A 16,114-nucleotide genomic window follows, 5' to 3' on the forward strand; every position below is an offset into this window, starting at 1 on the left:
TTATGATGGAGTCTGTATTGGAGTCTTATGACTTGGCTGATTTCATTATTGTTGGTGTTCCACGGCCATAGTTGGAGGACGGGGAGATTTTACCCTCTACTTGGAAAGAACGGGAGGCTCAGGCACAATTGTGAGATCGTGTCAATGCCCGTGCGCGTTCTTTCATCTTCCTTAATTGCGCACCACAAGTGATTAATTGTCACCATTTGGCCACCCAATTGGTCCACCCATGCTTTCTTATCATGTATGTACATTGGACTGGTGTCCATGGCAGTTGTTTATGCCGAGGATTGATACCACTCATGTGATACTGTGGACTTGTCTTTCTGTTGGGACTTGTGCCTCTGTGTACATGCCCGGAAAGGCCTGGTGGATTGGTGTTCCATTGGGTCTAGTACTTCGTGTACTTGCCTAGACCACGTCTATTTTGGTATAGTCTCATGAACGGGGATTGTCCATACCAATGCTGCATTGCACAGCATCTTTATGTGCTTGCAATTGAAATTGCATGCTGTTTTCATGCTTGCTTGACCAATGTGTAGCTACGGATAAGGGAACGCCTGCCCGCGAACCGTGCGTGTGAAATTGTCTACTAACATGGTTATGCATGTGACAGGTGGTAAGTATTGGTCATAAACCTAGCCTTACAAGTTAGCACTAATTTATAGGTGAGTGTGTATACACTTCATTAAGTTTTGGGTGACCAAAACTCACTTATAAATTATGACCAGCCCGGTGTTCACACAAACTGATGTCTCAAGGTGGACAAAACCCGATGTCCACCGCCCAAACGTACAAAGGGAGTAACCAGCCATGTGTCCACTCTAGCTTGCTCCACAAAGCACCTGCCTGCCACTTACACTGGACAACTCACCACCTCACTCTTCCTTCTCCCTCAAAGGATTGGCGCCGCCTTCATGAGGGCTGTTGGGCTGCATTTTCTGCACTTTTCTCCTTTCCCACTCCATTTGCAAGCTTGCTAAGGTGTTTTGTCAAGCTTCCAAGAGTGTTTCCGGATACTAATCACTATCCTACACACTCCCAATGATTGAAATTCAGCAAAGCAGCTCTCTTTATTGCTGTAATTTTTGGTCTTTTTGCTAAAAACCCTAACTTCAGTCCTCCTTTCTCAAGTTGAACCATAGGGGAAGCTTTCCCAAGGTTCCCTTCATCCTCTTGAAGACTTTTGTCGTGATGAAGAAATGCGACAAATCGAAGATCTCATCGCTCCAAGGACTTCCATCACAAAAACTTCCGTTGTTATGGACTCTACTTGCAATTTGTAAGCTTTTATGCTTAAATATAGAAGTAGCAGGAGGGAGAAACCGGATTACAAGATCACATACCCTATGTAGTGTTCTCTTGTCCTACGTGCTCTCTTGCATATTGTTGCTACCATGTGTTGGTGAAACAATAGAGAGCAGTGGTAGGGAACATGGACACTTGAGAGGGTAGTGTGGGTTGCAAGTCTACATCGACAACCACTTGTTTGCAATACTGTATTCATATGCATTGGTATGAAAATTTGGTCAGAAATGCCCATGACACTATATACTTGATTCTCCCAAGATCAATATACTTTATTTGAGGGAGGGGTCAGCCGTTCCGGCTCATTGTGTGTCCCTTGTCAATTCAGCAAATTACTTCTTGTATTTGAGCAAGTGTCCCTCAAATCTTAGTGTATTAAAGTGTATTGATTAGCATTGTGTTCAACCAAGTTACATTGGTATCAAAGCATACGGTTCTCTTTCACTTCTGTCGTGAGAGACGATCACCGTGAACACTAGCTATCTCTACACTTAGAACATTATGGACAGCCATAGAGTGAATGTTGGAGATGCTAACACGAGGCAGGGACAATGAAATGCATGCCTCCAATGCTTTACAGGATGAGCAAACTCATATGGTGCACAATAGGGAACATGAATATGTGGGACAGCCGTCCTGTGGCAAAGAGAAGATGCAGGAAGAAGAGTCCATAGTCTTGAGAACTGAACTTACTCATATGCAAGCTCTTCTCCATGCACAGCAAGAAGAATTAAATCTCTACCACCGCGAGGATCCATTGATACATGACTGTTTGAAGGCCAAGAAAGCTGAATCTTATATGGATCATGCAATGGAAATGATTGCTCAAGAGTTGCACATGCAACCGAGGGATGCAGCACGTGCATACTTGGCTCGTATTGAGGATGCCTATGCAAAAAAGGCAACCATCCCACATGTCTTGGAATCCCCACAGGTGCTCGAACAAGAACTTATGTCGAAGAGAATAAATCTCCATGCTATGGGAGGGGAACAATCAGTGACTTCATGCCATGCAGGAATACCTTATATAGCCCATGAAGGATACAATATTTATGGCAGTGGTCAAAATGTATATCAAATGCCATTGGCTGAAAATGTGCATGCACAACACATGCAACATGGGCTGCAATTTTCTGTTGGTGCAAGTATTCCGCGTATCTCTCATGACACTCATGCCTTCAAGTATGCTCGTGAGGGAGAAGCTATGGCTGAAAATGTATCAATGCATGTCGAGGGGCCAGCCATGCCTCATGCTTACAGGGCACATGTATCTATGCCTTATGAATCACCTTTTGGTCCTAAAATGATGCCAGTCACACAGGGGCTGTCCCAATGGACAAACATAGGGGAAAACATGCTGAGATGCAGGCACATGCATCAAAGTCTAGAGAGACTATGGTCTCACTCCAGAGCAAAAAAAGAAATATATGAGTGAGGGGAAATGCTTTACTTGTGGTAGCATACAGCATATTGCAAAGGCATGCCCAAACAAGAAGAAGCCTGATAATACAAATGCATCAAAGCCTAATGTGCATATGGTTCTGGATATGCACAGCAACACTTCATATGATAGCAAAGATAGGGTTGTATGTAAAGCTTGGGGACAGCTCAAGGACCAGCCCGCTTTGTTCAGGTTTGATGATTGTGCATGTGAGAATTTCATATCCACACAGATGGCAGCTGCTTTGGGTATTGAAGCGGAGGACATGGGTCCCCAAATTGAAGCAGGGGCTGCCTTTGTTGGTAGAGAAGTGCAGGTCATGCCTATTATTAGCAAGTTGCGCATACACATTCAAAACTATGTGGATCATGAGGATTTTCTTGTGGCGCCTTTGAATGGTTGTGATGTATTGCTTGAAAAGCCTTGGCATACACGTATTGATCCGTGCAAGGCTTACAAGATCAATAGGATCACCTTCATGCATAAAGGCCGAGAGCATGTAATTGATGTTGGTGAAGAGGGTGATACCATTCCCCTTGTATCTCATGTACAAATTAAGAAAGTAATGAAAAATAGTGTTTTTGCGTACTTGATTTTTGTACGAGATCATGTTGAGGAAAATAATGTACATGTAAACACTCTTAGTAATGATAGGCTAAAATTCTTACAAGAGCACAATGATTGTTTTGCTTATGAGTTACCAAATGGGTTGCCACCCGTATGACCGGAAGATCATCGCATTAATCTTGTGCCGAGTAGCTCACCACCTAATAGGCTAGCCTATCATGTAAGTGCATTCCAAAAAGAGAAGATCATGAAGCAAGTGAATGAGCTTCTTGAGAAGGGTTTGGTTCAACCGAGCTCTTCCCCATATTGTTCACCGGATGGATCCTTTCGTATGTGTGTGGATTATAGACCTTTGAATAAGCTTACCATCAAGAATCGGTTTTCGATTCCATGCATAGACGACATCCTTGACAAGTTGGATGGATCGGCATACTTTAGCCAAATTGATCTCAAGAGTGGGTATCATCAAGTGAGTGTAGTGCCTGAGGATGTACACAAAACTGCTCTCAGGACAGCATTTGGGCTTTATGAGTATCTTGTTATGCCTTTTGGTCTTACAAATGCCCGGGCAACATTCAATAGAATGATGGATCGCATATTCCGTGGGTACAGGAAATTTACAAGTGTCTTCTTTGATGATATCCTAGTCTTCTCGAAGTCCGAAGAAGAGCATAGAGCTCATTTGGCCATTGTTTTTGAAGAACTCCGTAAGCATAAACTCTTCATAAATGCAAAGAAAAGTGAGTTCTTCTTGTCAGAGATACATTATCTTGGGCATATTGTGTCCAAATATGGAGTGCGGATGGATCATGCAAAGATTGATGCAAGTCGGAATTGACCCGAATTGAGTTCGGTGTATGAGATCTGTAGTTTTCTTGGATTATGCTCTTACTACCGTAGGTTCATTCGGCACTTTGCATGGATTGCTTCTCCTTTGCATGATTTGACAAAGAAGAAGGCCACATTCAAATAGACTAATGTAAGGAGGGATGAATTCCTCAAATTGAAAGATGCAACTACTCATGGTCTAGTGTTGATCATTCCGGATTTGCAAAAGCTCCAATTCAGGGAGTAAGAAAGAAAAAAATATCTAAGCCTAAGAAAACCCCCGATGAAAAGGCTAAAGCAGGCATTACCAGAGGTTATCTTCCTCCACAGGAGCAAAAGAAGTATCAGTCAAAAAACAGATGTTTTTTCTATCACATCATAGCATAGTTGTTTCTCGTACCGGTACGAACCCATTTGTACTGTACGGTACGATACCGTACGATACGAGTTTTTTTTTCTTTTTTCTTTTTTCTCCCAAAATTTAAAAAAAAATTCCAAATGCTTTAAAAAAATATAGAAACCTTGCTTAACGAAGATCCCAAATGCTCGCAATACTTCGCAACTTTCGTGTCCACTCAGTATTCCATATGGGATTGTTTTGAGAGACCTAAAAAATCTGGCAAGGTAGACTGGTAGTGTACACTTGATTGGTAGGATGAGAGAATCTTACTACATCACTTGGAGATCCTTAATAGGTAGGCTAGACAATTAGATTCTCAAGTTATGTACGAGGGAGAAGATTTGGACATGGCCATTATGATCTAGAGAGGAGTCCCTAAACCTATCACCCTAGATGCACTGCTCGTATTTGTGCAAGGACGGTCCCTTAGTCATAAACGCTACACTGGGAGACCTTTGGTATTGCATTACCCATCCAGGTTCTTTTTTGGAGACAATCGGGAGATCCAACTGGGAGAGACACATATCCATGTTCTGGTTCCTCAAGCACTATAGACTCCTCCCCTCCCAACCTTCCCTCACATTCAAGCTTGAAGCTCCATAGGTTGTAAGTGTTAAAAAAAACCGTATTTTATCGTATGGTATCCGAAAATTTCATATCGTACCAAAAATTCCCGTACGGTATCGTATTTTCGTACCATGACAACTATGCAACATAGGGCATAGTAAGAAGCATTGCCACAATTGGCAAGCGAAACAAGCCACTAAGCACCTTCTGCCACAGTTGCCACAACCTCCCCAGCTCCTCCAGCCCTGCCTACTACAACCAATGCAGTTCAACTTTTACCTTCTATGCATCCTATGCCATCCATGCTATTTGATGCTAAGCGAGAGTGATGCTGCACAGAAAAGCCTCATCCGAGCTTATGGCTCTGCCAAGGGCCGACAGTTTGTAGTCCTATTCGATATGTGCAGTTTTGAAGACCCCATCTCTCTCCAATTGGCTAATAAATTGAGCTGCACATTAGTCCCATATCATCTCGATGTGGACGGGTTTACACCTGGTCTTCGCACCCACATTTTTCAGGAGGCACAGCAATTTGCCTTTGAAGTTCAAAAGGCCTCATTCCAAAAAGATTTCATCGTCTATTGGGGTCTAACACAATCTTAGGAATTCATGGGTTCCGTCAGTATGAACCTATTCCCGATTGGGGGCAGGACACTTTTACTATCTGTAAAGGTTTTCCTGAGCCTGTCATGATTCGTGGGGATAGAAGTATTCTTGGTATCCCATTGATTTCGCACCTCCAAGCTCGATGAGCTATCCGCAAGGGAGCAGAAGGAGCACTACTTTATGTTCCTACTCAGACAACCTCTACCTCATCGGTAGCATCCATCTCATCTTCAGTCCCTCAGTTAGCACACCTGCTGTCCAGACATCAAGACATTATGCTCAGGGACGATCTCTGGCCCAGTCTCCCACCCTCTCGCCCTGAGGACCATCACATTGATTTGGTCTCTGGATCGGATCCTCCTAGCAGGTTTCCCTATCGTCTTTCCAAGACTTTAGAGGGCGAGTTAGAAAAACAGTTACCTGAGATCTCCGAGCCGGATTCATTCGGCCTTCTTTCTCACCATTTGCTACACCTATCTTATTTGTCCAAAAGGACGACAAGTCTGCACGCCTTTGTGTAGACTACAGGGCATTAAATAAACTCACCATTAAGAATAAGTTTCCTATGCCAAGGATTGAGTACATTTTGGAGCGTTTAGACGGTGCTAAGTTTTTCACTAAGATCAACCTCAAGAGTGGTTACCATCAGGTTCGCATTTTCGAAGCTGACATTCCAAAAACAGCTTTCCGGAGGACAGAGCGTGGTCACTACGAGTTCGTAGTCATGCCTTTTGGGCTTACAAATGCACCCGCAACCTTCAATAAAATGATGTCCAGAATTCTCGCAGTCCACATTGGGAAGTGTGTTTTCATATTCCTTGATGATATACTAGTCGTCTCAGCCACTACCGAGCAGCATGAGAAAGATGTGGAGAAAGTCTTGCAACTTTTGCAAGATAATGAGCTCTACATAAACGCCAAAAAATCTGTCTTTGGTGTTAAAGAAGTTCAATATTTGGGCTATATCATCGGTTCCGATGGGATTAGACTGGATCTATCAAAGGTTCAGGAAATCTTAGATTGAGACATTCCTAAGAACGCCCAAGAAATGCACTCATTCGTAGGTCTTTCTCAGGCCTATAGTACCCATGTCCATCAGTTTTCCAACCTTGCAGCACCTCTTATCGACTTGCTCAAGGGAGTGAAGACTCGCAAGCAAAAAGACTCAGTTACAAGCAAGGCACTTGATGCATTCCGTACACTCCAGAAAGCTGCCTCGGAAGCGCTTGCATTAAAGTTAGCATCTTGGGATGAACCTTTCGAGGTCATTACCGATGCAAGCACTGTAGCCATAGGCGCAGTTCTCCAAAAGGACAATAGACCCGTGGCATACTACAGTAGAAAGTTGGATGTCGTCGAAAAGAATTATTCGATTTATGACAAAGAGCTTTTGGGTGTGATCACAGCGCTTAAACATTGGAAGCCTTTTCTTTATGGACAGGTCTTCACAGTAAAAACAAACCACCAAGCACTTAAATGGCTTCAAACCATGCCAAGTGCCCAGTGGCGTGATCGGCAGGCCACATGGAGTAAACTCTTCCAATAGTTTGGAGGAATGATTCAATACATCCTTGGTAAGCATAACCCAGTAACAAATGCTCTTAGTCGAAAGGCCAGCATCCAAGTAGTCCAGGAATCTACCATTCTCGAAATCATGGAGAAGGACTTTGATAGCATGAAAGATCAATATGTCCGCTCCCTTGAGTTTGGTACTCAGTATAATTTGGCCCTCACTTCTGAACCATGCCATTATTCAGTACAGAACGGTTGGTTGTTCTTCAAGAACCGCCTCTGTGTCATTCGGGAAAAGCGATTAGCTCTTCTCCATGATGCCCATGACTCCTTAGTTGGAGGACATAGGGGTATCAAGTGTACCCTCAAAGTTAGAACGGTCCTTTTATTGGCCAAAGATGAGGCGTGCAGTCTATTCACATGTTCAAGCTTGTAAGATTTGTCAAAAAGTAAAGGTTCCACATACAAAGAAGGCTAGTTTACTTCAACCTTTGCCTATCTCCCACGGACCTTTCATCGATATATCTATGGACTTTGTAGGGCCTCTACCAGTATCCACCGGATCCTGGAACACTCAATGTTTCACCATTGTGGATCTCTTTAATAAATTTTGCATGCTCATTCCATGCAAGCATACGGCCACAGCCGAGGACGTAGCCCGTCTGTTTCTCAAGCATTGGTACCCAATTTATGGTTTGCCTAGCACCATTACATCAAATAGAGATTCCAAGTTTATCTCGCATTTCTGGAGGGGATTATTTGAAAACTTCCGAACTAAGTTGCAGTTGTCTAGTGCATTCCATCCGCAGACAGATGGCCACACAGAAATTTATAACCAACTGGCCTTTGATGGTCTCAAGTCATATTGTCATGACCAGCAGTCCAAATGCGAACATTATCTTCCATTGGTTCAAGCTATCTTGAACGACACTCATTCATCCAGTGTCGGATGGACTCCATATGAAGGAACCTTTGGTCGCCGTTTCTCTTCTCTTTTGACGAGATTAGTGTCTCCATCTCTAGAGGCTAATAAAACCACGGAAACATTTTCCGAAATCATTGAGTCAGTCGCCTGACCAAAGCATAGGAAGCCTATAGCAGACAGGCGAATAAGGCTACACGAGATGTCCACTTCAAGGAAGGGGATTGCCTCTATCTATGTATCATGAAACAAAGATTGAAACAAGTGGGCAAACGTTGTCCCAAGCTTTTATTCCGTAGTTTGGACCTTTCCCAATAGTTAAGAAGTAACGTGATGTCTCCATGAAGTTAAAGTTGCCTACCAGTTGGACAATGCATGATGTTTTTCATGTTTCTTGGCTAAAACCATATGTTGGACCAAAAGTGTTTGATGTTTCAGATGAACAGCAGCCATACGTGGTAGACGAAGTAGAAGTCATCGAGCTCGAGCAAATCCTTCTTCATCGTTGGAAGCATGGTTTCGGTCGACGGATACGTTAGTTCTATACGAAATTCCAAGATCGAGGTACCCACGAAGCCGTATGGCTACACGAGGAATTCTTTCAAGAGTACCCCCAGTTGTTGGCGGACTACTTGGAAGCCATGAACCTGCCGCCAAGCTAAGCACAAGAGAATGTCACATGCACTCTACATTGTAGTGCATGGTGACAAACTGGCTCATCATCATCAGTGCAACTTTGTAGAGTATTAGTTCCATTCAGTATGATATTTGTCGTATGCCGTGACCCCATTGTAATCCTCAGTCTAGGATAAGTCAAGCAGGAGCTACGTAAGTCATTCTCAGCCATAGCGAGTCAGTCAGTCAGTTTAAGTCCCTTAACCCACTAAAAGAGATGCATTCATGCATATGCAGTCAGTAGAAACCTTAGGCTTTGCATCAGAAAGCATTTTGCATATCGCAAATCATTCATCCATTGCATCTAGACCATGGCAAACACCCCAGATATCATCTGGTATTTATCAAGATATTTACTAGGATTTTTCTGCCCAGTGGAGTGATCGGCAGGCCACGTGGAGTCAACTCTTCCAACAGTTTGGAGGAATGATTCAATACATCCTTGGTAAGCATAACCCAGTAGCAGATGCTCTTAGTTGAAAGGCCACCATCCAAGTAGTCCAGGAATCTACCATTCTCCAAATCACGGAGAAGGACTTTGATAGCATGAAAGATCAATATGTCCACTCCCTTGAGTTTGGTACTCAGTATAATTTGGCCCTCACTTCTGAACCATGCCATTATTCAGTACAGAATGGTTGGTTGTTCTTCAAGAACCGCCTCTGTGTCATTCGGAAAAAGCGATCAGCTCTTCTCCATGATGCCTATGACTCCTTAGTTGGAGGACATAGGGGTATCAAGTGTACCCTCAGAAATTAGAACGGTCCTTTTATTGGCCAAAGATAAGGCGTGATGTCTATTCACAAGTTCAAGCCTCTAAGATTTGTCAAAAAGTAAAGGTTCCACATACAAAGAAGGTTGGTTTACTTCAGCCTTTGCCTATCCCCGACGGACCTTTCATCGATATATCTATGGACTTTGTAGGGCCTCTACCAGCATCCACCGGATCCCGGAACACTCAATGTTTCACCATTGTGGATCTCTTTAATAAATTCTGCATGCTGATTCCATGCAAGCATACGGCCACAGCCAAGGACATAGCCCGTCTGTTTCTCAAGCATTGGTACCCAATTTATGGTTTGCCTAGCACCATTACATCAGATAGAGATTCAAAGTTTACCTTGCATTTCTGGAGAGCATTATTTGAAAACTTCGGAACTAAGTTGCAGTTGTCTAGTGCATTCCATCCGCAGACAGATGGCCAAACAGAAATTTATAACTAGTTGGCCTTTGATGGTCTCAAGTCATATTGTCATGACCAGCAGTCCAAATGGGAACATTATCTTCCATTGGTTCAAGCTATCTTGAACGACACTCATTTATCCAGTGTCAAACGTACTCCATTTGAAACCGCCTTTGGTCGCCGTTTCTCTTCTCTTTTGACAAGATTGGTGTCTCCATCTCTAGAGGCTAATAAAACCACGCAAGCATTTTCCGAAATCATTGAGTCAGTCAAGGACCGCCTAACCAAAGCACAGGAAGCCTATAGCAAACAGGGGAATAAGTCTAGACGAGATGTCCACTTCAAGGAAGGGGATTAGGTCTATCTACATATCATAAAACAAAGATTGAAACAAGTGGGCAAACATTGTCCCAAGCTTTCATTCCGTATTTTGGACCTTTCCTATAAGTTAAGAAGTTAAGTGATGTCTCCATGAATTTAAAGTTGCCGACCAGTTGGACAATGCATGATGTTTTCCATGTTTCTTGGCTAAAACCATATGTTGGACCAGAAGTGTTTGATGTTTCAAATGAACAGCAACCAGACGTGGTAGACGAAGCAGAAGTCATCAAGCCCGAGTAAATCCTTCTTCATCGTTGGAAGCATGGTTCCGGTCGACGGATACGTCACTTCTATACGAAATTCCGAGATCAAAGTACCCACGAAGCCGTATGGCTAGATAAGGAGTTCTTTCAAGAGTACCCCCAGTTGTTGGCGGACTACTTGGAAGCCATGAACCTGCCACCTAGCTAAGCAGGAGGGAATGTCACATGCACCCTGCAGCACTGTAGTGCATGGTGACAAACTGGCTCATCATCATCAGTGCAACATTGTATAGTATTAGTTCCATTCAGGATGATATTTGTCGTATGCCGTGAGCCCATAGTAATCCTCAGTCCATGATAGGCACGAGCTACGTAGGTCATTCTCAGCCATAGCAAGTCAGTCAGTCAGTCTAAGTCCCTTAACCCACTTAAAGAGACGCATTCATGCATATACAGTCAGTAGAAACCTTAGGGTTTGCATCAAAAAGCATTCTACATATTGCACATCATTCATCCATTGCATCTAGACCATGGCAAACACCCCAGATATCATCTAAAATTTATCAAGATATTTACTAGGATTTTTCTGGTATTTTTTCCATCATTTTCAGCATTTTACACATTATTTATGCGTTTATGGTGGACATGAGCAGTCGGCCAGCTTTTGTAGCTGGCCGACTGGCTCATAGTGCCCATATAAATAGATCCCTAGCATATTCAGCCATTCATTCAATCATAAATCAGCATTGAGCATTCAAGCGCTTGGCATGTTCAACACAAGGAGCAAAGCGATTGTAGTTTCAGCCACCAGCCCTCAGCGTTTGTCTCCTATAGCCCTAGACACCTCAAACGCATGAGCATTCAGCACTTCTTCATCAGCAAAACACATCAGTTCAGCATTCACCCAACAGTTCATCTAGCGTTTTCTGCATCCATACGGTTTTCAGCATTCATCATCTCATTGTTTTGCTCCAGCCAGAAGGTAAAACACAGCATTCATAAGCATTTACAGCATTCATACTCGGTCTAGAACAGTCCCAAACAGCCCCTCTCTCAACCTCAGCTTTGCATTCCCTTCTCATTCCATTGGGAAAAGTGCATAGACTCGAGATTGGACATCTTTGGTACTTCTACAACAGTGTACAGTTCAACCCAACACTTGGTCTTCAGAGGTCTTGCATTTGGCTTATCGTCAGTCACACCGTCCATCTCTTTAAAGATAATAAAGCAAATACTATCTCGGTAACGGGATAGGGGGGCCCTTTAGTGCGTGATTCGGGACCCCATATGGTGTATAGTTCTCATATCTCTCTCTACATCTCTTTAAAGTTTGAAGTCATAAAGTGGATTGCTAAACTCGCGAAACTCAGGATACAGAAGACGGTGTGAGCATTTGTGGGACAGGATCTTCCAATAGGAATACCTCCGCTGCATGTTACAGCACAAGTGCCCAAGCATCATGGAATGCCGAAGTCCATTCTGGGGGATAGAGATCCAAGGACTACAAGTCTCTATTGGCGGGCCTTATTTGATGACATGGGCACAAAATTAGACTTCTCATTAGCTTATCACCCTCAAACGGATCGGCAAAGTAAGGCTGCAAATTCAGCCGTGTTGGATCTCTTGAAATGTTATGTGGCAGAACAGAAATCTTGTTGGGAGAAGTACTTACCGCTTGTGGAGTTTGCATACAACAACACAGTGCATGCATCTTCGGGAAAGGCCCTGTTTGAGATTATTTATGGTAAGGTGGTTTTGTTGCCCATCCTTCGCACAAAGGATGAGATATTTGCAACTGATGAGTATGTAAGAGACTTGGATATTGCTTTTGCTCAGGTGTGGACAACCATTGTAAGGTCACAAGACATGCCGACAAGCATAGAAGGCAATTGGATGTTAAAGAGAATGATTGGGTATTGCTGAAATTTGAGAAAGCAAGACTTGCAAAGAGGCTTGGCAAAGAGGGTGCATATCCTAAGCTTGCAACCAGGTACTATGGGCCTTTTCGAGTCATCAATAAGATCAATGAAGTAGCTTTCAGATTGGCATTACCTAGTCATTGGCACATACACAATGCTTTTCATGTGGGACGCCCACCCGCGAACCGTGTGTGTGAATCTATCTACTAACATGGTTATGTCGCATGTGACAGGTGGGAAGTATTGGTCATAAACCTAGCCTTACGAGTTAGCACTAATTTATAAGTGAGTGTGTATACACTTCATTAAATTTTGGGTGACCAAAACTCACTTATAAATTATGACCAGCCCGGTGTTCACACACACTGATGTCCCGAGGTAGACAAAACCCAATGTCCACCGCCCAATTCTTATCCCCTTTGTACAAAGGGAGTAACCAGCCATGTGTCCACTCTAGCTTGCTCCACAAAGCACCTACCTGCCACCTACACTGGACAACTCACCACATCACTCTTCCTCCTCTCTCTAGAGATTGGCGCCTCCTTGAGATGAGGGCTGTTGGGCTGCATTTTCCGCACTTTTCTAATTCCCAACTCCATTTCCAAGCTTGCTAAGGTGTTTCTCAAGCTTCCAAGAGTGTTTCCGGATGCTAATCACTCTCCTACACACTCCCAATGACTGAAATTCAGCAAAACGTCTCTCTTTACTGCTGTAATTTCTGGTCTTTTTGTTGAAAACCCTAATTTCAGCCCTCCTTTCTCAAGTTGAACCATAGGGGAAGCTTTCCCAAGGTTCCCTTCATCCTCTTGAAGACTTTTGTCGAGAAGAAATGTGACAAATCGAAGATCTCATCACTCCAAGGACTTCCATCGCGAAGACTTCCGATGTCATCGACTCTACTTGCAATTGGTAATCTTTTATGCTTAAATATGGAAGCAAGTAGGAACCGGATTACAAGATCACATACCTTATGTAGTGTTCTCTTGTCCTACGTGCTCTCTTGTAGATTGTTGCTACCATGTGTTGGTGGAACAATAGAGAGCAGATGGTAAGGAACATGAGCACTTGGGAGGGTAGTGTGGGTTGCAAGTCTACATCGACAACCACTTGTTTGCAATACTGTATTCATATGCATTGGTATGGAAATCTGGTCAGAAATGCCCAGGACACTATGTACTTGATTCTCCCAAGATCAATACACTTTATTTGAGGGAGGGGTCAGCCGTTCCGGCTCATTGTGTGTCTCTTGTCAATTCAGCAAATTACTTCTTGTATTTGAGCAAGTGTCCATCAAATCTTAGTGTATTTAAGTATATTGATTAGCATTGTGTTCAACCAAGTTACATTAATCATATTAAACATATGACACTGGCCAGAGGGATTTGGCAACATTTGGCTTCTCTGTATAACAGGGTATCACCCATGAAGCGGATTTCCTTGGAGGTGCAAATACGGGTGATGGATCCTATAAAGACTTCGACGATGCGAGAGCACATCAACAAGTTGTAGACTCTTCAGCAAGAGGTTCTTCAAGCTGGGAAGAAGATATCTTCAAAGGACATGGCCATCACTTTGTTGTCTCATCTGACCTCTCAGTACTCAACTTTCTACTCCTCTTTGATCACCAATGGCAGGCTCATCACCATCACATGGAAGGAGCTTGTGCCTACGGTCTTGGACTAGGAAGAGCGTCTTACGATCCCTCCGTAGGGCAGAGGTTCTGAGGCCTTGACTGTCCAACAATCGCAAGGCTGCAGTAAGGGCAAAGGGAAGTCTTCACAGGAGAAGTCTTCTGAGCAGGAGCCCGACTTGGATCGTGACGCCTTGAAGGCAAAGAGGACTTGTAACAATTGTGGCGAGAGAGGCCACTCTTGGAGGAAATGTCCTAAGCGGAGCATCGAGAAGGGTGCAGATTCCTCAACAGTAACCGTAAAGACTCCAACTTTTGTGTACTTGGAGATTATGGACACCGGCGTTTCATCAACTTCAAGCAGGGAGGCGGTTGGACTCATCGCTGGGGACACTCGGGACTGGATTCTAGACAATGGTGCTTCCAGGGACATGACTCCTTCCCGAGAGTTATTACAAGATCTTCGAAGGCATGCAAGTCACATTCTGATTGGTGACGAGTCCACTATCCCTATGCACAGTGAGGGCAAGTTAGAGATCATTCCCGATGGGTGGCAGAGGGGAAAGCATTCCTCCCGAGTTCTTTTTGTCCCATCCCTTGGTTTTCATATGTTGTCTGTGCATGAGGTTTGCAAGACTGGTGTACGAGTGGATTTTGGTGAGCATTTTGTTGCTCTCTGGGACAAAGCGTTAGGCCAGGTTGTATGGGAAGGCGGAGTGAAAAATGGGATTTACAAACTCTCAACACTCTCTTTCAAGTTCTCAGTTAGGTGATATGTGGCAGTTTCGTCATGACCACTTGAATGTGGATACGCTGCAGTGCCAGGCTTTCCGGGAACAGAAGGGATGGCTTGCCAAATGATGGCAGCAGGCAGGAACATTCCAGTTCTTGCATTCGTCAGTCATAGGAGCCTTTACAGGTAATTGATGTCTCGTATCATTCGGGACAAAGAGCCTCCTGCAGTTGAGGAAGCCCTTTCCAAGGGGACTTGTAGGAAAGCCATGCAAGTGGCAGATGGTGACTTGCAAGACGAGGTGAGCAGCCTCCAGGCTTTGAGGTTCCGAGTTCAGAGGGGGTGGTTTACGAGTCCCGGAAGGCCTTGAATGATCTTCGGTAGGTTTCCAGGACTTGGCATACCAAAGTTACAGTTGATGATCCTTGTGAGCAAGTTGATGTCTCCTTGTATTGAAAGCGGTTCGGTTCATTGATTTGGTTGTTGAACACCAGATAGGACTTGAGCCTCCCGGTGGGGCTGTTGAGCTCATTTATGCAGACGCCTTTGAAGACTCATTGGGACACAAGATTGTGGATCTTGTGGTATCTTCAGGGTACAAAGGATCTTGGACTCTTCTATGACACTAGAGGGGGAACTACTGATGGAGTCCGACTCCACGATTGGAGTGACTCAAATTGGGGAGGAGATCCAGACACGAGGAGATTTACATCAGGCTATGGATTTACCCTTGGCTTAGGAGCTGTTTCATGGAGCAGCAAGAGGCAGCCAACTTTTGCCTTGTCGTCTACAAAGGTAGAGTACCGGGCTGCTTGCGGTGCTGCTTGCGAGGTGGTAAGGTTGCAAAGGTTACTTGGCAAGATTGGTTTCCACTAGCAAAACCCGTGGTCATCCAGAGTCACTTTGTTTGTGAGAAATTTTTTGCCGGTGACATCTTGCTAGAGTTTTGTTCAATGGAGGACAATGCGGCGGACCTCTTCATGAAGTCTCTACCTCAAGCTATGCTCCGGCAACATTCCAGCTCATTGGGGTTGGTTCCACATCCAGGAGCTGAGAGGGGGTGTTAGCAGTCATCTCCTATCTGTACCATAGTGCTCTCAGAGGGCCTTTGTTGTGTGCCCGCCCAGAGTATTTTCTCATTTTCCCCCCATTTTCCATGTTTTCCCTACTTTTACTGGTCATGGGGGGCTGACTGTACTGGCCAACTGAGCTCTTGTACTACCCGACTTCCCATGTGCT

The 16,114-nt window shown here is 44.1% G+C and overlaps 1 protein-coding gene across 3 annotated transcripts in view; it reads right to left on the reverse strand.

The window, feature by feature from the left end:
• LOC147608687 (pectin acetylesterase 8-like) overlaps positions 1–16,114 on the reverse strand; it is a 100,950-nt gene that overhangs the window by 32,071 nt on the left and 52,765 nt on the right. The window lies entirely within an intron of this gene.

Source organism: Cibotium barometz, chromosome 52 (genome assembly GCF_041138505.1).
Source record: "Cibotium barometz isolate CiBa-2024 chromosome 52, ASM4113850v1, whole genome shotgun sequence".
In the NCBI taxonomy this organism is placed as follows: Eukaryota; Viridiplantae; Streptophyta; class Polypodiopsida; order Cyatheales; family Cibotiaceae; genus Cibotium; species Cibotium barometz.